At 35.2% G+C, this 22,963-nt stretch overlaps 1 protein-coding gene and 2 long non-coding RNA genes across 4 annotated transcripts in view; all 3 read left to right on the top strand.

Annotated features, from left to right (window-relative positions):
• The window catches only part of LOC127944177 (C-type mannose receptor 2-like), a 159,923-nt gene that overhangs the window by 34,011 nt on the left and 102,949 nt on the right, over window positions 1-22,963 (top strand). The window lies entirely within an intron of this gene.
• LOC127944181 (uncharacterized) lies at window positions 473-3,739 on the top strand. Its single transcript, XR_008150295.1, has 3 exons — window positions 473-561; window positions 1,394-1,426; window positions 2,984-3,739. It is a non-coding gene; the product is annotated as an uncharacterized LOC127944181 (long non-coding RNA).
• On the top strand, window positions 4,913-9,750 carry LOC127944180 (uncharacterized). Of its 2 annotated transcripts, XR_008150294.1 has the most exons (6): window positions 4,913-5,068; window positions 5,272-5,339; window positions 6,134-6,313; window positions 6,392-6,528; window positions 9,073-9,090; window positions 9,597-9,750. It is a non-coding gene; the product is annotated as an uncharacterized LOC127944180 (long non-coding RNA). The 2 variants fall into 2 exon arrangements; XR_008150293.1 differs by lacking the exons at window positions 6,134-6,313; window positions 6,392-6,528.

Raw genomic sequence — 22,963 nt, 5'->3', positions numbered from 1 at the left:
TTATATGTGTAGGCTGTGCGTAGCCACGATTTAGCTCGTATTCAGACCCGGCTATTGTAGCCCACTTTTTGTCAAAACTAATTAATTGTATTTTTTTGCCAGGCAGTGCATGAAATGGTTAATATTCAATCATGTTCGCATTGGTATGATATCAAGGTTCAATACGTCATTTCACGGCATGGTAGATCACGATTTAGCTCCGAATTGGACGGGCGAAATTATTGCAATCTGGGCTCAGATATAGACCAGCGACCTAGAATATTAGTCTTTGAAATGTTTTCGCTTACACAGCTTAATATATATTTTCTGTCAAACATTCATACACAATCTACGATAAAAATATCTAATCAAATGCAATTGCATTTCCCAACCGCTAGATGGCACAATTGAAACACTACTGAGACATGTCTACTAGAACTAATGCCATTGCGTGACTAGATCACTTAAGCCAAATCTCGCGATAAACATTTCCGCCATTTTATTTTACACGAGGCAGCTGTCGGAGAGCAACGGGATGAGCAACAGTCTGAGTGAAAACCTTCACATTTCTACTTCGATCTTGTAAGTATGCGTGTTATTTTTGATATGTTTATTGTTTAAATTAGTTAGCTGTTATAATGTGTAGAAACCGTGACATTTTAACATTAACATTGCAGAGTACTACTTTTCTCCAAAAAGTTAACGTTACCTTGCACGTGTTATTGCAAATGTATCTAAATTCAATGAATGTGGTAAGCATGAAACTATGAAACTTATCATTACTATTTTTTTATTATTATAAAGATACCAGTATTTATTTGTATTTAAATTAGAGTTGATTTAAAGCAAATTCTGTAAGTACTTTACATAAAATTTAACAGCAGCATAGTGCAACATGAAAAAAAAAAAATCCTCTCCATTTAATAAAAGGTAGTGGCAAACATAAAGTCTTTAAACTAGTTTGTAAATAATTAAAATATGCAGCATACATTCAGTTTTCAGTGAATTTGTTTCAGATATAAATTTGAATGCTGCTTCTCCATGTTTTGTTTTGACTTTGGAGATATAAAAGTAGCTGGCTACTGTCCCAGATGTCCTGAGAGGTCTGCTCTGGATGGTTCATAGTGCATCAGAAGATTAGAAATTTACTTTGGCCTTAAAATGTTAATTTAATAACCAACTGTAGTTTTTGGATATTAATTTTTTGACAGACAGATAGCCAGTGTAAAAACCTCAGAACTGGAGTGATGTAATCCACTTTATTTGATTTAAAGACACTGTTTATTGGAAATTATCCTGCAATCAGTCAACAAAGTACAGCAATTGAATATACAGAACACTTGTCAGTGACTACCATTAAATGTCTTGTTACCAACATTCATCAAAATATATTTTTTTTGTGTGTGTTCAACAGAAGAAAGCCATACAGGTTTGGAACCAAGTGAAAGTGAGTAAATGATTACATGTTTTTTATTTTATTTTTTTATTTTTTTTAAGTGAACTACGCCTATAAGTATTTTTTATGTTTATTAGAGTTATATGAGTAAGTGATAAAGAATGATTTATAATGATAGTTCACTTTGAAATTAAATTTTGATATGTTTAAGCTTACCTTATGGGCATCCAAGATGTAGGTGTCTTTGTTTCCGCAGTAGTTTCAATTTTTATATTTTTAGGTCAAACTGTTCTTGTCTGTCAGTCATATAATGCAGGTCTATATGGTCACCACCTGAAAGAGCATGCACAGAGAAGTCCAAATTAAACAATTCCCCACCATACACACTGATAGCCTAAGACACGAAACGAGCGGTTTGTGTCAGAAAACGAACAGTATTTATATCGTTTTACCTCTTATAACACAGCAACGTCGAAGTGATCTGAGGGCGCGCGTGCTTCGGTGTGTGTGCATTCTTGGCTGGCTTAGTCTAAGTGCGGCGCTTGCGCAAATTAAGCCAGAACGCGGATGCATCACACACCTGGAAGCACGCGTGCCCTCATATCACTTGGACGTGGCTGTGTACAAGAGGTAAAAACGATATAAATACTGTTCATTTTCTCACACAGACTGCTCGTTTCGTGTCTTAGTCCATCAATGTGTACTTACAATGGGGAATTGTTTAATTTGGACTTCTCTGTGCATGGCCTTTTTAGGTGGTGACCATAGACCTGCATTATATGACTGACAGACAAGAATAGTTTGACCTAAAAAATTGAAACTACTGCGGAAACAAAGACACCTACATCTTGGACGTTCTTAAGGTAAGCTAAAACATACCAAAATTTAATTTCGAAGTGAACTATCCCTTTAAACTTGAGGGAAGAACTAAAGTAGAAATGAAAATAAAATCTGTTTTCACCTTCATTAGAATGATAATTTAAAAAAATACTGTATTTCAGTTTCAAAACACATTATGGTAGTAGTCAGACATGTCTTGGGATAACAGTGTTACATAATCAATTATAATGTTAATTTTATTTCCATATTTATAAGTTATGGATCCCAAATATCTAAGAGAATGGCGTCGCTTGAGAGATCGAGTTAATGCTCTCGCTGAAAATTAATAGGTCATTTTCATTGCCATTTAAGTGAAATTACAGAACTTGCATATATGAGCTTGATAAAAATGAACATTCGAGAAGAAAATGTCAGATATATATGTATATGTGTGTGTCTATATATATATATATATATATATATATATATATATATATATATATATATATATATATATATATGCCTTGTACAGAATTGTTCAACACGCGTATCGTTACACGCCGTATTGCATCACCACTAAGCGAGCAAAAATGTTCAATTATTGATATTAATTATAATATTGATATAAATTATTGTCTATATTGATATAAATTATATAGTCTCAATCTATATTCTGTTAACTCTATCTATTAAATCATCCTAGCAAAAGTGATTGACTAATTAGTTAAAAAGGATTGTCAACAATGTTTTTTTTTGAGCAATAATTCTTTCCTTTTTCTCATTTGGCAGACGCAGTGATGACCAGCTTTCCATCAGCTATGGAATGTGAAATAAAAAATGCTATTTCTAATCATTTCAAACAAGCACCAGGGAGGGCAGGGGGTGGGGGTTATGGCTCTAAAGTAAACAGTTAATTCTTAAAAATTAATTGTTTTACATATTTTTCCAATGTTTTATTTGTTCATTTTTATGTTTGAATGTTGTCCAAGTTGTTGTTGTCTATATAATTGTTCAAAATAAATCCCTTTATATTCAATTAGTTTGGATGGATTTTAATTTATGAGAACCTGTTATATTTGAGTGAAAAGAATCCTTATGCCTCTTTTTGTTGTCTATTACATGTATATGTAGTGTAATGGATGACTAGTCTATTCTTGGGCTATGGTTAGACGTCTATTAGATTTTCACTGACAGCCCAAAATCAGCCTTGTTTTAGCCTAGACCCATATTGCCTGTCTATTAGACGTATGTAGTTGTTTAGCGGTCTAATTGATGACTAGTCTATTCTTGGGCTATGTTTAGACGTCTATTGGACGTATAAATATAGTCGTTCAATAGCTGTCTGATTGTCTATTCTTGGGCTATGGTTAGACATCTATTAGACGTATATATGTAGTCATTTAATAGCTGTCTATTCTTGGGGTATGTTTAGACGTCTATTAGATTTTCACTGACAGCCCAAAATTAGCCTCGATTTAGCCTAGACGTCTCGGCTGTGTTTAGACGGCTATTAGACGTCTATTAGACGCAAAATTGCTTGCTGGGCATGTTGTATGACGGCAAATCAATGACAAAAATAACCGAGCATTCAACTGATGCTGGCGCGCGCTATGGCTTCCGCGAGAGGAAAACTGAATCGGATGCGAAGAAACGGGAGCCCGCGAGCTCATTTCAAACTCTCGCGCGCGCGTGACATGTACTCTGCGCGCAATAAATGCCCTCGCGCGCGCATGCTCATTCCCCACATCCTCGCGCTCGATCATCTCACCTCTGCTCGCGCGAACAATTTTTGTCAGTCGTGGGGCGGGGCTTGCTGTTTTAGTTGTTATCTCAAATGTCATTGGTTATTCCCCTTTTCCTAAAGTCAGTATTCGACGCCTGATAGAAAATGATTAATAATTCACTTGACTTGAACCATGACTGACTTCATCAGTGGACCAGATACATGCGAGTAATAATTCATTTTGCTTGTTTAATTTATTTTTGTCTTTAATGTAATTTAATGCATTGTTTATAGAGTAGATCTTTTGTAGATACTTGATTAACTGGAATTCTTCTGATTGCTAGTGATTGCAGTCTTGTAATAAGAGATACACATATTTTACAGACTGTAATGATGCACACACACCACACACACACACACACACACACACACACACAGTACATACATATATATATATATATATATATATATATATATATATATATATATATATATATATATATATATATATATATATATATATATATTATAAATAAATCTAAATGAATGACAGAAGTGTTTAACAAGTGTTTTATCTTTAATCTTTTAAATAGATACATCGTAATATTTGAAGGTTAGTTTAGTCATTTTTTATTGTTTTTGTTTGTTTTGTTATGAACTTGAATGTCATCTTTTGTGACTGCACTTACAAAAGAGAAACTGGATGGCAGTTTATTTTAAGTTTTCAATTGACTAAAGATATACGTTATTGTTACATTATGTTGTTAATAAAAGTTTTCAATTTGACAGTGTAATGTGGTACATTGCAAACAAAGGTCAGATATTATATTACATAAAAGTCTAGTTTGAAAAATGACAATCTGTGCTTTAAAGAGAGTAAATGTAAAAATCGAGAATCGAATCGAACCGTGACCTTAGAATCGAATCGAGGATTTGGAGAATTGTGACCCCCCTATTCTTCAGTTCACCTGTATTTCTAAGTCAGTAACTTATCTCCCTTCAGAAATGTGGCTGACGGGAGATACTGACTTAGAAATACAGGTGAACTCAAAAAGCTCATGAAATACTCATGAAAGAAGCTCATGAAATACATTAATATGCCTTTTTCAGAATATATTTCACCAATTTTAAGAAGTCCCTGACATCAAAACGTAAGTCACACTCAACCTAAAATTAAAAATATAGATTTCGTTATTTTAAGATTATATTATTAGTAGTAGAATTTGTATATCACATATGTTATTATTGTTGTTATATATTATTCTGTCTTTTATCTGCATTTTACCTCTGCTCTATCTTGTTTCCTTCTAATGAACCTGGAACTGCAGAGTAAATATTGTTGTCTCTGTGTCAGATGGCTTGTTTTGTTCCTGGACTCTTCAGTGATGATGATCAGAGTCTGAGTGAACCTGCTGTCAGACAGTGAGTACCCTGAGTACCCTGGGGTTTCAGTCAGGGCCTTCAGTTAACAACTGAATCAAACAAAATCCTTAAGGGTTAATAGTTACTAGTTAATATATTATTAATCACTTATAAATCATTGAAATGTCAACATTGTACTATTATCTCAATAAACATTATAAATCATTTACAAAGCTTTCTGCACCCCTAATCTAAAGTGTAAACTACTCATCAGTTGTACTCATCGGCTTTCATTTGCTTGTGGATGTTTGCATCGCAAGTGATACAGCATTGTACTTGCACAACTATTTTACTTCATTTTAATACCGCGCAACATATTTTGCAAGTAACTTCATTGCCCTTTGTCGAAATTGGTCTTTTCGCTCGCTTCATTTGGCTTGCTCAGCTAAATATGTCTGTAGGCGTGTGGTTGCGTGTGTCAATGCGCCCAGTTAACACACACGCACGTGCCTGAGGTGTCTGTCGTTGCTAGGCATCCATCAGCTGGGATCTCCGTTACAACAAGGACATTTCAGTAAAGGATTTCCACCACTGAAAAACCCTTGCTGTAACTCTGGTACAGGATTTATTTTCGAAGAAAAGTAAAACAAACCCTGCAGTGTTTTTGTGCACCCCGTTTTTCAAAAACAATGGGGAATTTCACCCCGAAGGAAGCTGATTGAGTCGGTTCTAGTCACATGACCTGGTGTGCTTGCTTTTTTTTCTTGGTGGAAGCTGTGCATTTGTTTAGCTAACAAATATTAAAAATGTATTCAAAATGGTGTACAATTGTTTAATTATGTCATCCTGGTTAGGGTTGGGCCGATAGACGATTCCATCGCCGATGGCTGATCGACATCACGATGCTGCGCCGGCAAACAGCGTCATGAGCTCCAGTATCTCGTGCGTGCATCCGTTGTCATGCAACAGAGAAGTTGCGTCTATGGACAGTTGTGAACGCGCTGACAGCTGGTTGCCCAGGCTTTGGGTTAAAGGTAATACTGTTGTAAGTAGTGTTCATTTTCTTGTACAGACCAATAATTTCTCTTCATTAGATCTTAATGTGTCACCAGGTGCCACCGGTATTTGGTCCTGTTGTTTTTTTCTCAAAAACCAGCAGCCGCTGACTTGCATTTAAGAATCACCAAGGGCAACGGTTTCACCTAAAAACCTTTACTGTTCTACTGCAAAAACCTTGGATGACCTGAGGGTGAGTAAATTAACAGCAAATTTTCATTTTGGGGTGAACCATCCCTTTAAATGCAGAGTAAATTTCCCTACATGCTCAGTAAAAGTAATCAGCCAATACACTGGTGACGGGAATGACGACGCCCAAAGCAGCAGAACTGTACAAATGCTGGACATCCACACACCGCACCACAGTATTATCAACTAGAGATTGACCAATAGTGGATTTTACCAATACTGATAGCTAGGTTGGACCACACTGGCCAATATACCAAATTTATCAACCAATAGTTTTTAAAATGGATACTGAATGAAAACTAAAATAGAGCTTTTCTATTAAAAAAAAAAATCAGTAAAAGTACTGAACCATACTTTTTAAATGAATAAAAATGTAATATTAATATTAATTATTATATTGATCATTAAAGTTATTTCATAGATTACCAATGTTAAAAAAAAAACTTTAAAATGTAAAAAGAAACCTATTAGTAATAGTAATGAACACACTCTAACAAGGAACAATACTTCTGCAGCTTTCCTTAATGTTACAAATGGACCCTTATTGTTAAGTATTACAATTTAATTTCAACAGTCATGCTTAAAGGGATAGTTCACCCAGATAGCAAAATTATGTAATTAATAACTCACCCTCATGTTGTTTCAAACCCGTAAGACCTCCGTTCATCTTCAGACACAGTTTAAGATATTTTAGATTTAGTCCGAGAGCTCTCAGTCCCTCCATTGAAGCTGTGTGTACGGTCTACTGTCCATGTCCTGAAAGGTAAGAGAAACATCATCAAAGTAGACCGTGTGACATCAGAGGGTCGGTTAGAATTTTTTGAAGCATCGAAAATACATTTTGGTCCAAAAATAGCAAAAACAACGACTTTATTTAGCATTGTCTTCTCTTCCGTGTCTGTTGTGTGAGAGAGTTCAAAACAAAGCAGTCTGGATATCCGGTTCGCGAAAGAATCATTCAGTTCACCAAATCGAACTGAATCGTTTTAAACGGTTCGCATCTCCAACACACATTAATCCACAAATGACTTAAACTGTTAGCTTTTTTTAATGTGGCTGACACTCCCTCTGAGCTCAAACAAACCAATATCCCGGAGTAATTCATTTACTCAAACAGTGACTGACTGAACTGCTGTGAAGAGAGATCTGAAGATGAACACCGAGCCGAGACAGATAAGAAGAATCGAGGAGCTGATGATACTGCGCATGTGTGATTCAGCGTGAAGCAGACTGACACACAGAGTGCCTGAACCGAACTGATTCTGTGCTAGTGTTATGAGCGCAGGTAAACCGAAGGCCATTACGTCAAGGGCAAAAGAACCGGTGAATCGTTTCCTTCAACCGGTTTATTGAATCGAACTGTCCGAAAGAACTACTGGTGATCCGAAAACCAATGCAACCGGTTCTTCACTCGTGAACGAGTCAGTCTATTGTTCGTTATCTGTCTCGGCTCTGTGTTCATCTTCAGTTCTCTCTTCATAGCAGTTCAGTCAGTGTACTGTTTGAGTTGGTTAACCGACTCATTGCTGCATTCACTGAAATTGATTTTCATTTTACCAATATGTCAAAATCTGCCAAAAGTACTTCGTGGTTGTCTTCTATGTTATAAAGTTAGCAAAAACTCAGAGTCCAGACTATTAGAGTCTTCCAGTCTTCATAATAGAAACATCTTGCGGCACGAATGTATCAATTCAAATAAAGATAACATCTCCAGTTATTTAGCTGAGCATCAATTGTACGTTAGTACAATAAGTTTAATTTAATAAGAGGCGATCTAGAGTTGAAATGTTTTATTTTTTATTATTTTTTTATCAAGTGATCAAAATGTTTGTTGTCGCTGCGATCAGTGGCCCGGATGCTGTGTGCAGTCTGCACTGTATAAGGTCTGCAATCGGACACGCGCTTCAATCCGTTGTGGAGACCAGACGGTCTATTCGTTCCAGTGAAATTACTAAACATAAATATACACAAACGTATCCCTGTCTGATATACAACAACTGATAAACATAATCAGTTTTGATAAATACATAAAAAAAAAAAAAACATACAAGTGTGGTTTAAAACCCAAACCCGGACCTCTGACACGCCAGGCAAAAGTTCTACCACTGAAACATTTGAGCTGACAAACAGATATATTTTAGCTTGATATTCACTATAGGAAGAAAGTGCAGCATAAAAAATAGCATATTTTAGCATTAAAATCTCTTACACATTTATAGTGATCTGAGAGGCCGGGGGAGTCCAGTTAATGGGGCGTAATTCATTAGCTTTAATGAGAATTTTATATTTTATAGGCCTACATTAAAGTGTATTTTGTTTCTTATATTTTACATTTATTTCTTGAATGCTACTATAACATCAACTGTAGCTGAAAAGAATAAACCACTGTATATTTAATTTGTATATTATGTTGTTTATATACTTTGTTTTTATATTTTTAATAACAGATTGGTTACCGGAGTACTTATGTATAAAGTACATAAAGTATGATTGTGAATTTTAATTGCTGTTTTTAACAGAGATTTTTGTCTTTTCTGTTCTTTTACAGATCACTATTGCACACCAAGTAAGCAACACAACATTTTTGATTTCATTTTATTTTATTTCTGCAAACAACTTGCATCACTTGCAATTGGTTTTCCATCCCAAAACCTCGTCAAAAACTGAATGCAATGGTTTTTGTCTATGATTATTTTGTCAAAACATCTTTTGTCTATGGTAACTCTAATCTACATTAACTATTTAATTAGTATCCAGTTATTTATATTAAATTTGTGGTGTTAACAACTACTTCTGAACTAATAAAATAATAAACATAAATTTTTTTTAATCAATTGGCCTCATACATTTTCCTTATGAAAGACGTCACTGCAAGCAAATCCTTTTTGCCTCCCTTTAATTCGAATACATCCATGAACAGGCAGTTTTGAAAAGTGCTTTGAATATAGGGGAAATATGATCTAGCCTACAACACTACTGCTCCTACTGCACTACTGAATTAGTTCAAGTATATGTTCTATTTAACTTAAATGCTATATTTTTTTTGCATTGTGATTTTATCTTCTGTTTTAGATGCTCTTACTCAGCAGATGGGGACAGCTACCATCACCCAATTTTCACCCAAAAGTGGCTGCGCTATGCGCCAGACCGGGGCAGGAGGGACTGGGCGACAACTTATGCAGGCATCAGATGACAGTGAAGTGTAAATAAAGAGTAGAGAGGCTAATAAACATTAATTTGATTTTAAATTGTGTGGTGTGTTCTGTGTTGTATTCAAGATTTAAAACGTTCCATTAATTTTTAACATCCTGGCTGTAGATAAAGCAGGCTATTTAATTTATGGCATTACATTTAAAATTAACATTTAAAAACGATTGAAATTCCATTGAAATCACGTTGATCCTTAGTTCAGTTGAAATTTCAACATTGTTTCAATATTCCTGATAATTGAAATACCATTGAAATTGCGTTGATCTATGGACAGAATTTCAACATTGTTTCAATATTAAATCAGGGTGCAAAGTGATGTTGAATCAACATCAGAGTTCGATGTTGATTCAATGACTTAACGTTGACAACGGAATGTTGATTCAGCATAGTTTCAATGACTGTTTGCTATCTGGGAAGTGCGGATCTGAATCAACAGAGTCGCGAACAGGCTCCGAAGTGCCGATCTGAATCAAAACAATCAACAATACATCCTAAAAGAGTTCTATTTTTTTTTTTTAAGAAAGTAAGAATACATTTTACTGACCCCAAACTTTTGAACTCTAGTGTTTATTGTTAGAAAAGACTTCTATTTTAAATAAATTATCTTCTTTTTAACTTTTCATTCATCAAAGAATCCTGAAAGAAGTATCACAATTTCAGCAGCATAACTCTGATAATAAATCATCAAATTAGAATAATTTCTGAAGATCATGTGACACTGAAGACTGGAGGAATGATGCTGAAAATCACAGAAATAAAATAGATTTGAATGTATATTTAAATAGAAAAATGTTGTTTTACTTCATAACAATATTTCACTTTTTTCCCCCCTGTGCTTTTCATCAAATAAATCAAGTCAAGTCTGCTTTATTGTCAATTTCCACTTGTACAGTACATACATACAGAGAATCAAAATTGCGTTACACTCAGACCCGGGTGCACACAGATAACATTAACATTAAAGCCTAAAAATCTAGATCAAATATAAAATGTAGATACAACTATACAATAAGGGAATGTAAAAAAGGCATATAATAAAATTAAAAATAAAGTTAAATAAAGCAGCGCAAGGCAAATGACAGATAGAGTGCAAATTCAATGAAGTGAACATCAGTGCAGATAAAAGATTTTTAGTGCAAAAAAACAAAACAAAAAAAAACACTTTTTAATAAATGCAGTTTTGATGAGTAAACTCCTGTAAAAATAAATAAATAAATCATTTTTTTTTTCATCAGAATATATCATTCTGATCCCAAACTCTGACCGATGCGCGCGCGCGCGTGTGTGTGTAGCACTTACACACTAATCCCCACAATAATAAAGATGTTAAACACTCACCTGAAGAAACAATGTTGCATCATAATGAAAGGATGTGTGACGTACACTTTTCTGTAAACTGAGCCAAACATTTTTTCACTGATTTAGGGTAGAGTAAGAATATTTACTGTATTGCGCAAGTTAGTTCATACTTAAATATAATTTTATATGCAATATTAACTTTTCTTTTCATCATCATCTTTAAGAGTTCATGATCATTTCTGTTCAACTTTATTTCCCAGTTGATAAATCCATCCACAATTCATAAAACACATGCAACTGAGGTACAAGAAGTATTGACATCCAAAAGTAATTGAAATAATTTAAAAATCAAATCGACAGATAAAAAAAAAAGCCTCAGGTCAAATATTAATTTTATCACCAATGAACTGTTTGACAAAAACTGCCTGCTCCGATGTCCAGATCTGAATTTTAAAAAATTACAAATAGGCTCCGAAGTGCCGATCTGAATCAAAACAATCAACAATGCATCCTAAAAGAGTTCTATTTTTTTTAGAAAGAAAGAATAAATTTTACTGACCCCAAACTTTTGAAGTCTAGTGTTTATTGTTAGAAAATGCTTGTTAAATACTCATCTGAGGAGGAAATAATGTTGCATCATAATGAAAGGATGTGTAACGTACAATTTTCTGTAAACTGAGCCAAACATTTTTTCACAGATTTAGGGTAGAGTAAGAATATTTACTGTATTGCGCAAGTTAGTTCATACTTAGATATAATTTTACATGCAATATTACCTTTTCTTTTCATCATCATCTTTAAGAGTTCATGATCATTTCTGTTCAACTTTATTTCTCAGTTGATAAATCCATCCACGATTCATAAAACACAACACATGCAACTGAGGTACAAGAAGTATTGACATCCAAAAGTCATTGAAATCATTTAAAAATCAAATCGACAGATTAAAAGAAAGCCTCAGGTCACATATTCATTTATCACCAATGAACTGTTTGACAAAAACTTCCTGCTCCGATGTCCAGATCTGAATTGTAAAAAATTACAAACAGGCTCCGAAGCGCCGAACTGAATCAACCGAGTCGCGAAGAGGCTCCGAAGCGCCGAACTGAATCAACGGAGTCGCGAACAGGCTCCGAAGCGCCGATCTGAATCAAAACAATCAACAATACATCCTAAAAGAGTTCTATTTTTTTTTTTGTTAAGAAAGAATACATTTTACTGACCCCAAACTTTTGAACTCTAGTGTTTATTGTTAGAAAAGACTTATATTTTAAATAAATGCTCTTCTTTTTAACTTTTCATTCATCAAAGAAAGCTGACAGAAGTATCACAGTTCAGCAGCATAACTCTGATAATAAATCATCATATTAGAATGATTTCTGAAGATCATCTGACACTGAAGACTGGAGGAATGATGCTGAAAATCACAGAAATAAAATAGATTTTAATGTATATTAAAATAGAAAAATTTTGTTTTACTCTATAATAATATTTACCTTTTCCCCCTGTATTTTTAATCAAATAAATGCAGTTTTGATGAGTATACTCCTGTAAAAAAAAAAAAAACATAAAGAAATCATTCTGATCCCAAACTCTGTGTGTGTGTGTGTGTGTGTGTGTGTGTGTGCATAGCACTTACATAGTAATCCCCACAATAATAAAGATGTTAAATACTCATCTGAGGAGGGAATAATGTTGCATCATAATGAAAGGATGTGTAACGTACACTTTTCTGTAAACTGAGCCAAACATTTTTTCACTGATTTAGGGTAGAGTAAGAATATTTACTGTATTGCACAAGTTAGTTCATACTTAAATATAATTTTATATGCAATATTACCTTTTCTTTTCATCATCATCTTTAAGAGTTCATGATCATTTCTGTTCAACTTTATTTCCCAGTTGTTAAATCCATCCATGACTCATAAAACACAACACAAGCAACTGAGGTACAAGAAGTATTGACATCCAAAAGTCATTGAAAACATTTAAGAATCAAATCGACAGGTAAAAAAAAAGCCTCAGGTCAAATATTCATTTATTACCAGTGAAATGTTTGACAAAAACTTCCTGCTCCGATGTCCAGATCTGAATTTAAATAAATTACAAACAGGCTCCGAAGTCCCGATCTGAATCAACCGAGTCGCGAACAGGCTCCGAAATGTCGAACTGAATCAACGGAGTCGCGAACAGGCTCCGAAGTGCACAACTGAATCAACGGAGTCGCGAAAAGGCTCCGAAGCGCCGATCTGAATCAACAGAGTCGCGAACAGGCTCCGAAGCGCCGAACTGAATCAACAGAGTCGCGAACAGGCTCCGAAGTGCGGATCTGAATCAACTGAGTCTCGAACAGGCTCCGAAGCGCCGATCTGAATCAACAGAGTCGCGAACAGGCTCCGAAGCGCCGAACTGAATCAACAGAGTCGCGAACAGGCTCCGAAGTGCGGATCTGAATCAACAGAGTCACGAACAGGCTCCGAAGTGCGGCTCTGAATCAAACAAGTCGCGAACAGGCTCCGAAGTGCGGATCTGAATCAACGGAGTCGCGAACAGGCTCCGAAGTGCCGATCTGAATCAAAACAATGAACAATACATCGTAAAAGAGTTCTATTTTAATTTTTGAAAGAAAGAATCAATTTTACTGACCCCAAACTTTTGAACTCTAGTGTTTATTGTTAGAAAATACTTCTATTTTAAATCAATGGTCTTCTTTTTAACTTTTTATTCATCAAAGAATGCTGAAAGAAGTATCACAGTTCAGCAGCACAACTCTGATAATAAATCATCATATTAGAATGATTTCTGAAGATCATGTGACACTGAAGACTGGAGGAATGATGCTAAAAATCACAGAAATGAAATAGATTTTAATGTATATTAAAATAGAAAAATGTTGTTTTACTCTATAATAATATTTACCTTTTCCCCCTGTAATTTTAATCAAATAAATGCAGTTTTGATGAGTATACTCCTGTAAAAAAAAACATAAAAAAAAAAAAAAAAAACATAAAAAAATAATTCTGATCCCAAACTCTGTGTGTGTGTGTGTGTGCTTAGCACTTACATACTAATCCCCACAATTATAAAGATGTTAAATACTCATCTGAGGAGGGAAAAATGTTGCATCATAATGAAAGGATGTGTAACGTACTTTTCTGTAAACTGAGCCAAACAGTTTTTTCACTGATTTAGGGTAGAGTAAGAATATTTACTGTATTGCGCAAGTTAGTTCATACTTAAATATAATTTTATATGCAATATTACCTTTTCTTTTCATCATCATCTTTAAGAGTTCATGATCATTTCTGTTCAACTTTATTTCCCAGTTGTTAAATCCATCCACGATTCATAATACACAACACAAGTAACTGAGGTACAAGAAGTATTGACATCCAAAAGTCATTGAAAACATTTAAGAATCAAATCGACAGGTTAAAAAAAAGCCTCAGGTCAAATATTCATTTATTACCAGTGAAATGTTTGACAAAAACTTCCTGCTCCGATGTCCAGATCTGAATTTAAAAAAATTACAAACACGCTCCGAAGTCCCGATCTGAATCAACCGAGTCGCGAACAGGCTCCGAAATGTCGAACTGAATCAACCGAGTCGCGAACAGGCTCCGAAGTGCCGAACTGAATCAACGGAGTCGCGACCACGCTCCGAAGTGCCGAACTGAATCAACGGAGTCGCGAACAGGCTCCGAAGTGCACAACTGAATCAACGGAGTCGCGAAAACGCTCCGAAGCGCCGATCTGAATCAACTGAATCGCGAATATGCTCCGAAGCGCCGATCTGAATCAACCGAGTCGCGAACAGGCTCCGAAGTGCGGATCTGAATCAACTGAGTCGCGAACAGGCTCCGAAGTGCGGATCTGAATCAACTGAGTCGCGAACAGGCTCCGAAGTGCGGCTCTGAATCAACGGAGTCGCGAACAGGCCTCGAAGTGCCGATCTGAATCAAAACAATCAACAATACATCCTAAAAGAGTTCTATTTTATTTTTTGAAAGAAAGAATAAATTTTACTGACCCCAAACTTTTGAACTCTAGTGTTTATTGTTAGAAAATACTTCTATTTTAAATAAATGCTCTTCTTTTTAACTTTTTATTCATCAAAGAATGCTGAAAGAAGTATCACAGTTCAGCAGCACAACTCTGATATTAAATCATCATATTAGAATGATTTCTGAAGATCATGTGACACTGAAGACTGGAGGAATGATGCTAAAAATCACAGAAATAAAATAGATTTTAATGTATATTAAAATATAAAAATGTTGTTTTGCTCTATAATAATATTTACCTTTTCCCTCTGTATTTTTTGATCAAATAAATACAGTTTTGATGAGTATACTCCTGTAAAAAAAAAAAAAAAAAAAAAACATAAAGAAAAATTCTGATCCCAAACTGTGTGTGTGTGTGTGTGTGCATAGCACTTACATACTAATCCCCACAATAATAAAGATGTTAAATACTCATCTGAGGAGGAAATAATGTTGAATCATAATGAAAGGAAGTGTTACGTACACTTTTCTGTAAACTGAGCCAAACATTTTTTCACTGACTTAGTGTAGAGTAAGAATATTTACTGTATTGCGCAAGTTAGTTCATACTTAAATATTATTTTATATGCAATATTACCTTTTCTTTTCATCATCATCTTTAAGAGTTCATGATCATTTCTGTTCAACTTTATTTCCCAGTTGATAAATCCATCCACAATTCATGAAACACAACACGAGCAACTGAGGTACAAGAAGTATTGACATCCAAAAGTTATTGAAATCATTTAAGAATCAAATTGACAGGTTAAAAAAAAGCCTCAGGTCAAATATTCATTTATCACCAATGAAATGTTTGACAAAAACTTCCTGCTCCGATGTCCAGATCTGAATTTAAAAAAATTACAAACAGGCTCCGAAGTCCCGATCTGAATCAACCGAGTCGCGAACAGGCTACGAAGTGCCGATTTGAATCAACGGAGTCGCGAACACGCTCCGAAGCACCGATCTGAATCAACCGAGTCGCAAACAGGCTCCGAAGTGCCGATCTGAATCAACCGAGTCGCGAACAGGCTCCGAAGCGCCGAACTAAATCAACAGAGTCTCGAACAGGCTCCGAAGCTCGAACTGAATCAGCGGAGTCGCGAACACGATCCAGAAGTGCCGAACTGAATGAACGGAGTCGCGAACATGCTCCGAAGTGCCATCTGAATCAAAACAATCAACAATACATCCTAAAAGAGTTCTATTTTTTTTTGAAAGAAAGAATACATTTTACTGACCCCAAACTTTTGAACTCTAGTGTTTATTGTTAGAAAAGGCTTATATTTTAAATAAATGCTCTTCTTTTTAACTTTTCATTCATCAAAGAATGCTGACAGAAGTATCATAGTTCAGCAGCACAACTCTGATAATAAATCATCATATTAGAATGATTTCTGAAGATCATGTGACACTGAAGACTGGAGGAATGATGCTAAAAATCACAGAAATAAAATAGATTTTAATGTATATTAAAATATAAAAATGTTGTTTTGCTCTATAATAATATTTACCTTTTCCCCCTGTATTTTTGATCAAATAAATGCAGTTTTGATGAGTATACACCTGTAAAAAAAAAACAAAAAAAAAACATAGAAAAATCATTCTGATCCCAAACTCTCTGTGTGTGTGTGTGTGTGTGTGCATAGCACTTACATACTAATCCCCACAATAATAAAGATGTTTAATACTCATCTGAGGAGGAAATAATGTTGCATCATAATGAAAGGATGTGTATCGTACACTTTTCTGTAAACTGAGCCAAACATTTTTTCACAGATTTAGGGTAGAGTAAGAATATTTACTGTATCGCGCAAGTTAGTTCATACTTAAATATAATTTTATAAGCAATATTACCTTTTCTTTTCATCATCATCTTTAAGAGTTCATGATCATTTCTGTTCAACTTTATTTCCCAGTTGTTAAATCCATCCACGATTCATAAAACACAACACAAGCAACTGAGGTACAAGAAGTATTGACATCCAAAAGTCATTGAAAACATTTAAGAATCAAATCGACAGGTTAAAAAAAAGCCTCAGGTCAAATATTCATTTATTACCAGTGAAATGTTTGACAAAAACTTCCTGCTCCGATGTCCAGATCTGAATTTAAAAAAATTACAAACACGCTCCGAAGTCCCGATCTGAATCAACCGAGTCGCGAACAGGCTCCGAAATGTCGAACTGAATCAACCGAGTCGCGAACAGGCTCCGAAGTGCCGAACTGAATCAACGGAGTCGCGAACACGCTCCGAAGTGCCGAACTGAATCAACGGAGTCGCGAACAGGCTCCGAAGTGCACAACTGAATCAACGGAGTCGCGAAAACGCTCCGAAGCGCCGATCTGAATCAACTGAGTCGCGAATATGCTCCGAAGCGCCGATCTGAATCAACCGAGTCGCGAACAGGCTCTGAAGTGCGGATCTGAATCAACTGAGTCGCGAACAGGCTCCGAAGTGCGGATCTGAATCAACTGAGTCGCGAACAGGCTCCGAAGTGCGGATCTGAATCAACTGAGTCGCGAACAGGCTCCGAAGTGCGGCTCTGAATCAACGGAGTCGCGAACAGGCCTCGAAGTGCCGATCTGAATCAAAACAATCAACAATACATCCTAAAAGAGTTCTATTTTATTTTTTGAAAGAAAGAATAAATTTTACTGACCCCAAACTTTTGAACTCTAGTGTTTATTGTTAGAAAATACTTCTATTTTAAATAAATGCTCTTCTTTTTAACTTTTTATTCATCAAAGAATGCTGAAAGAAGTATCACAGTTCAGCAGCACAACTCTGATATTAAATCATCATATTAGAATGATTTCTGAAGATCATGTGACACTGAAGACTGGAGGAATGATGCTAAAAATCACAGAAATAAAATAGATTTTAATGTTTATTAAAATAGAAAAATGTTGTTTTACTCTATAATAATATTTATCTATATAATATATCTATATATATATCTATAAAAAAAAAAACATAAAAAAATCATTCTGATCCCAAACTCTGTGTGTGTGTGTGTGTGTGTGTGTGTGTGTGTGTGCATAGCACTTACATACTAATCCCCACAATTATAAAGATGTTAAATACTCATCTGAGTAGGAAATAATGTTGCATCATAATGAAAGGATGTGTAACGTACACTTTTCTGTAAACTGAGCCAAACATTTTTTCACTGATTTAGGGTAGAGTAAGAATATTTACTGTATTGCACAAGTTAGTTCATACTTAAATATAATTTTATATGCAATATTACCTTTTCTTTTCATCATCATCTTTAAGAGTTCATGATCATTTCTGTTCAACTTTATTTCCCAGTTGTTAAATCCATCCACGACTCATAAAACACAACACAAGCAACTGAGGTACAAGAAGTATTGACATCCAAAAGTCATTGAAAACATTTAAGAATCAAATCGACAGGTTAAAAAAAAGCCTCAGGTCAAATATTCATTTATTACCAGTGAAATGTTTGACAAAAACTTCCTGCTCCCATGTCCAGATCTGAATTTTAAAAAATTACAAACAGGCTCCGAATTGCCGATCTGAATCAAAACAATCAACAATACATCCTAAAAGAGTTCTATTTTTTTGAAAAAAAAGAATAAATTTTACTGACCCCAAACTTTTGAACTCTAGTGTTTATTGCTAGAAAATACTTCTATTTTAAATAAATGCTCTTCTTTTTAACTTTTTATTCATCAAAGAATGCTGAAAGAAGTATCACAGTTCAGCAGCACAACTCTGATAATAAATCATCATATTAGAATGATTTCTGAAGATCATGTGACACTGAAGACTGGAGGAATGATGCTAAAAATCACAGAAATAAAATAGATTTTAATGTATATTAAAATATAAAAATGTTGTTTTGCTCTATAATAATATTTACCTTTTCCCCCTTTTACCTTTTCTTTTCATCATCATCTTTAAGAGTTCATGATCATTTCTGTTCAACTTTATTTCCCAGTTGATAAATAAATCCACAATTCATAAAACACAGCACAAGCAACTTAGGTACAAGAAGTATTGACATCCAAAAGTCTTGAAATCATTTAAGAATCAAATCGACAGGTTAAAAAAAAGCCTCAGGTCAAATATTCATTTATCAACAATGAACTGTTTACAAAAACTTCCTGCTCCGATGTCCAGATCTGAATTTTAAAAAATTACAAACAGGCTCCGAAGTCCCGATCTGAATCAACGGGGTCGCGAACATGCTCCGAAGCGCCGAATTGAATCAACGGAGTCGCGAACACGCTCCGAAGCACCGATCTGAATCAACCGAGACGCGAACAGGCTCCGAAGCACCGATCTGAATCAACCGAGTCGCGAACAGGCTACGAAGTGCCGATTTGAATCAACGGAGTCGCGAACACGCTCCGAAGCACCGATCTGAATCAACCGAGTCGCAAACAGGCTCCGAAGTGCCGATCTGAATCAACCGAGTCGCGAACAGTCTCCGAAGCGCCGAACTAAATCAACAGAGTCTCGAACAGGCTCCGAAGCTCGAACTGAATCAGCGGAGTCGCGAACACGATCCAGAAGTGCCGAACTGAATGAACGGAGTCGCGAACATGCTCCGAAGTGCCATCTGAATCAAAACAATCAACAATACATCCTAAAAGAGTTCTATTTTTTTTTGAAAGAAAGAATACATTTTACTGACCCCAAACTTTTGAACTCTAGTGTTTATTGTTAGAAAAGGCTTATATTTTAAATAAATGCTCTTCTTTTTAACTTTTCATTCATCAAAGAATGCTGACAGAAGTATCATAGTTCAGCAGCACAACTCTGATAATAAATCATCATATTAGAATGATTTCTGAAGATCATGTGACACTGAAGACTGGAGGAATGATGCTAAAAATCACAGAAATAAAATAGATTTTAATGTATATTAAAATATAAAAATGTTGTTTTGCTCTATAATAATATTTACCTTTTCCCCCTGTATTTTTGATCAAATAAATGCAGTTTTGATGAGTATACACCTGTAAAAAAAAACAAACAAAAAAACATAGAAAAATCATTCTGATCCCAAACTCTCTGTGTGTGTGTGTGTGTGTGTGTGTGTGTGCATAGCACTTACATACTAATCCCCACAATAATAAAGATGTTAAATACTCATCTGAGGAGGAAATAATGTTGCATCATAATGAAAGGATGTGTATCGTACACTTTTCTGTAAACTGAGCCAAACATTTTTTCACAGATTTAGGGTAGAGTAAGAATATTTACTGTATCGCGCAAGTTAGTTCATACTTAAATATAATTTTATAAGCAATATTACCTTTTCTTTTCATCATCATCTTTAAGAGTTCATGATCATTTCTGTTCAACTTTATTTCCCAGTTGTTAAATCCATCCACGATTCATAAAACACAACACAAGCAACTGAGGTACAAGAAGTATTGACATCCAAAAGTCATTGAAAACATTTAAGAATCAAATCGACAGGTTAAAAAAAAGCCTCAGGTCAAATATTCATTTATTACCAGTGAAATGTTTGACAAAAACTTCCTGCTCCGATGTCCAGATCTGAATTTAAAAAAATTACAAACACGCTCCGAAGTCCCGATCTGAATCAACCGAGTCGCGAACAGGCTCCGAAATGTCGAACTGAATCAACCGAGTCGCGAACAGGCTCCGAAGTGCCGAACTGAATCAACGGAGTCGCGAACACGCTCCGAAGTGCCGAACTGAATCAACGGAGTCGCGAACAGGCTCCGAAGTGCACAACTGAATCAACGGAGTCGCGAAAACGCTCCGAAGCGCCGATCTGAATCAACTGAGTCGCGAATATGCTCCGAAGCGCCGATCTGAATCAACCGAGTCGCGAACAGGCTCTGAAGTGCGGATCTGAATCAACTGAGTCGCGAACAGGCTCCGAAGTGCGGATCTGAATCAACTGAGTCGCGAACAGGCTCCGAAGTGCGGCTCTGAATCAACGGAGTCGCGAACAGGCCTCGAAGTGCCGATCTGAATCAAAACAATCAACAATACATCCTAAAAGAGTTCTATTTTATTTTTTGAAAGAAAGAATAAATTTTACTGACCCCAAACTTTTGAACTCTAGTGTTTATTGTTAGAAAATACTTCTATTTTAAATAAATGCTCTTCTTTTTAACTTTTTATTCATCAAAGAATGCTGAAAGAAGTATCACAGTTCAGCAGCACAACTCTGATATTAAATCATCATATAAGAATGATTTCTGAAGATCATGTGACACTGAAGACTGGAGGAATGATGCTAAAAATCACAGAAATAAAATAGATTTTAATGTTTATTAAAATAGAAAAATGTTGTTTTACTCTATAATAATATTTATCTATATAATATATATATATATATATCTATAAAAAAAAAAAAACATAAAAAAATCATTCTGATCCCAAACTCTGTGTGTGTGTGTGTGTGTGTGTGTGTGTGTGTGTGTGTGCATAGCACTTACATACTAATCCCCACAATTATAAAGATGTTAAATACTCATCTGAGGAGGAAATAATGTTGCATCATAATGAAAGGATGTGTAACGTACACTTTTCTGTAAACTGAGCCAAACATTTTTTCACTGATTTAGGGTAGAGTAAGAATATTTACTGTATTGCACAAGTTAGTTCATACTTAAATATAATTTTATATGCAATATTACCTTTTCTTTTCATCATCATCTTTAAGAGTTCATGATCATTTCTGTTCAACTTTATTTCCCAGTTGTTAAATCCATCCACGACTCATAAAACACAACACAAGCAACTGAGGTACAAGAAGTATTGACATCCAAAAGTCATTGAAAACATTTAAGAATCAAATCGACAGGTTAAAAAAAAGCCTCAGGTCAAATATTCATTTATTACCAGTGAAATGTTTGACAAAAACTTCCTGCTCCCATGTCCAGATCTGAATTTTAAAAAATTACAAACAGGCTCCGAATTGCCGATCTGAATCAAAACAATCAACAATACATCCTAAAAGAGTTCTATTTTTTTGAAAAAAAAGAATAAATTTTACTGACCCCAAACTTTTGAACTCTAGTGTTTATTGCTAGAAAATACTTCTATTTTAAATAAATGCTCTTCTTTTTAACTTTTTATTCATCAAAGAATGCTGAAAGAAGTATCACAGTTCAGCAGCACAACTCTGATAATAAATCATCATATTAGAATGATTTCTGAAGATCATGTGACACTGAAGACTGGAGGAATGATGCTAAAAATCACAGAAATAAAATAGATTTTAATGTATATTAAAATATAAAAATGTTGTTTTGCTCTATAATAATATTTACCTTTTCCCCCTTTTACCTTTTCTTTTCATCATCATCTTTAAGAGTTCATGATCATTTCTGTTCAACTTTATTTCCCAGTTGATAAATAAATCCACAATTCATAAAACACAGCACAAGCAACTTAGGTACAAGAAGTATTGACATCCAAAAGTCTTGAAATCATTTAAGAATCAAATCGACAGGTTAAAAAAAAGCCTCAGGTCAAATATTAATTTATCAACAATGAACTGTTTACAAAAACTTCCTGCTCCGATGTCCAGATCTGAATTTTAAAAAATTACAAACAGGCTCCGAAGTCCCGATCTGAATCAACCGAGTCGCGAACAGGCTCCGAAATGCCGAACTGAATCAACGGGGTCGCGAACATGCTCCGAAGCGCCGAATTGAATCAACGGAGTCGCGAACACGCTCCGAAGCACCGATCTGAATCAACCGAGACGCGAACAGGCTCCGAAGCACCGATCTGAATCAACCGAGTCGCGAACAGGCTCCGAAGCGCCGATCTGAATCAACCAAGTCGCGAACAGGCTCCGAAGCACCGAACTGAATCAATCGAGTCGCGAACAGGCTCCGAAGCGCCGATCTGAATCAACCGAG

Source organism: Carassius gibelio, chromosome A23 (genome assembly GCF_023724105.1).
Source record: "Carassius gibelio isolate Cgi1373 ecotype wild population from Czech Republic chromosome A23, carGib1.2-hapl.c, whole genome shotgun sequence".
Classification (NCBI taxonomy): domain Eukaryota; kingdom Metazoa; phylum Chordata; class Actinopteri; order Cypriniformes; family Cyprinidae; genus Carassius; species Carassius gibelio.
Note: the sequence above shows the minus strand (reverse complement) of the source record. Positions and strands in the feature narration are given on the sequence as shown.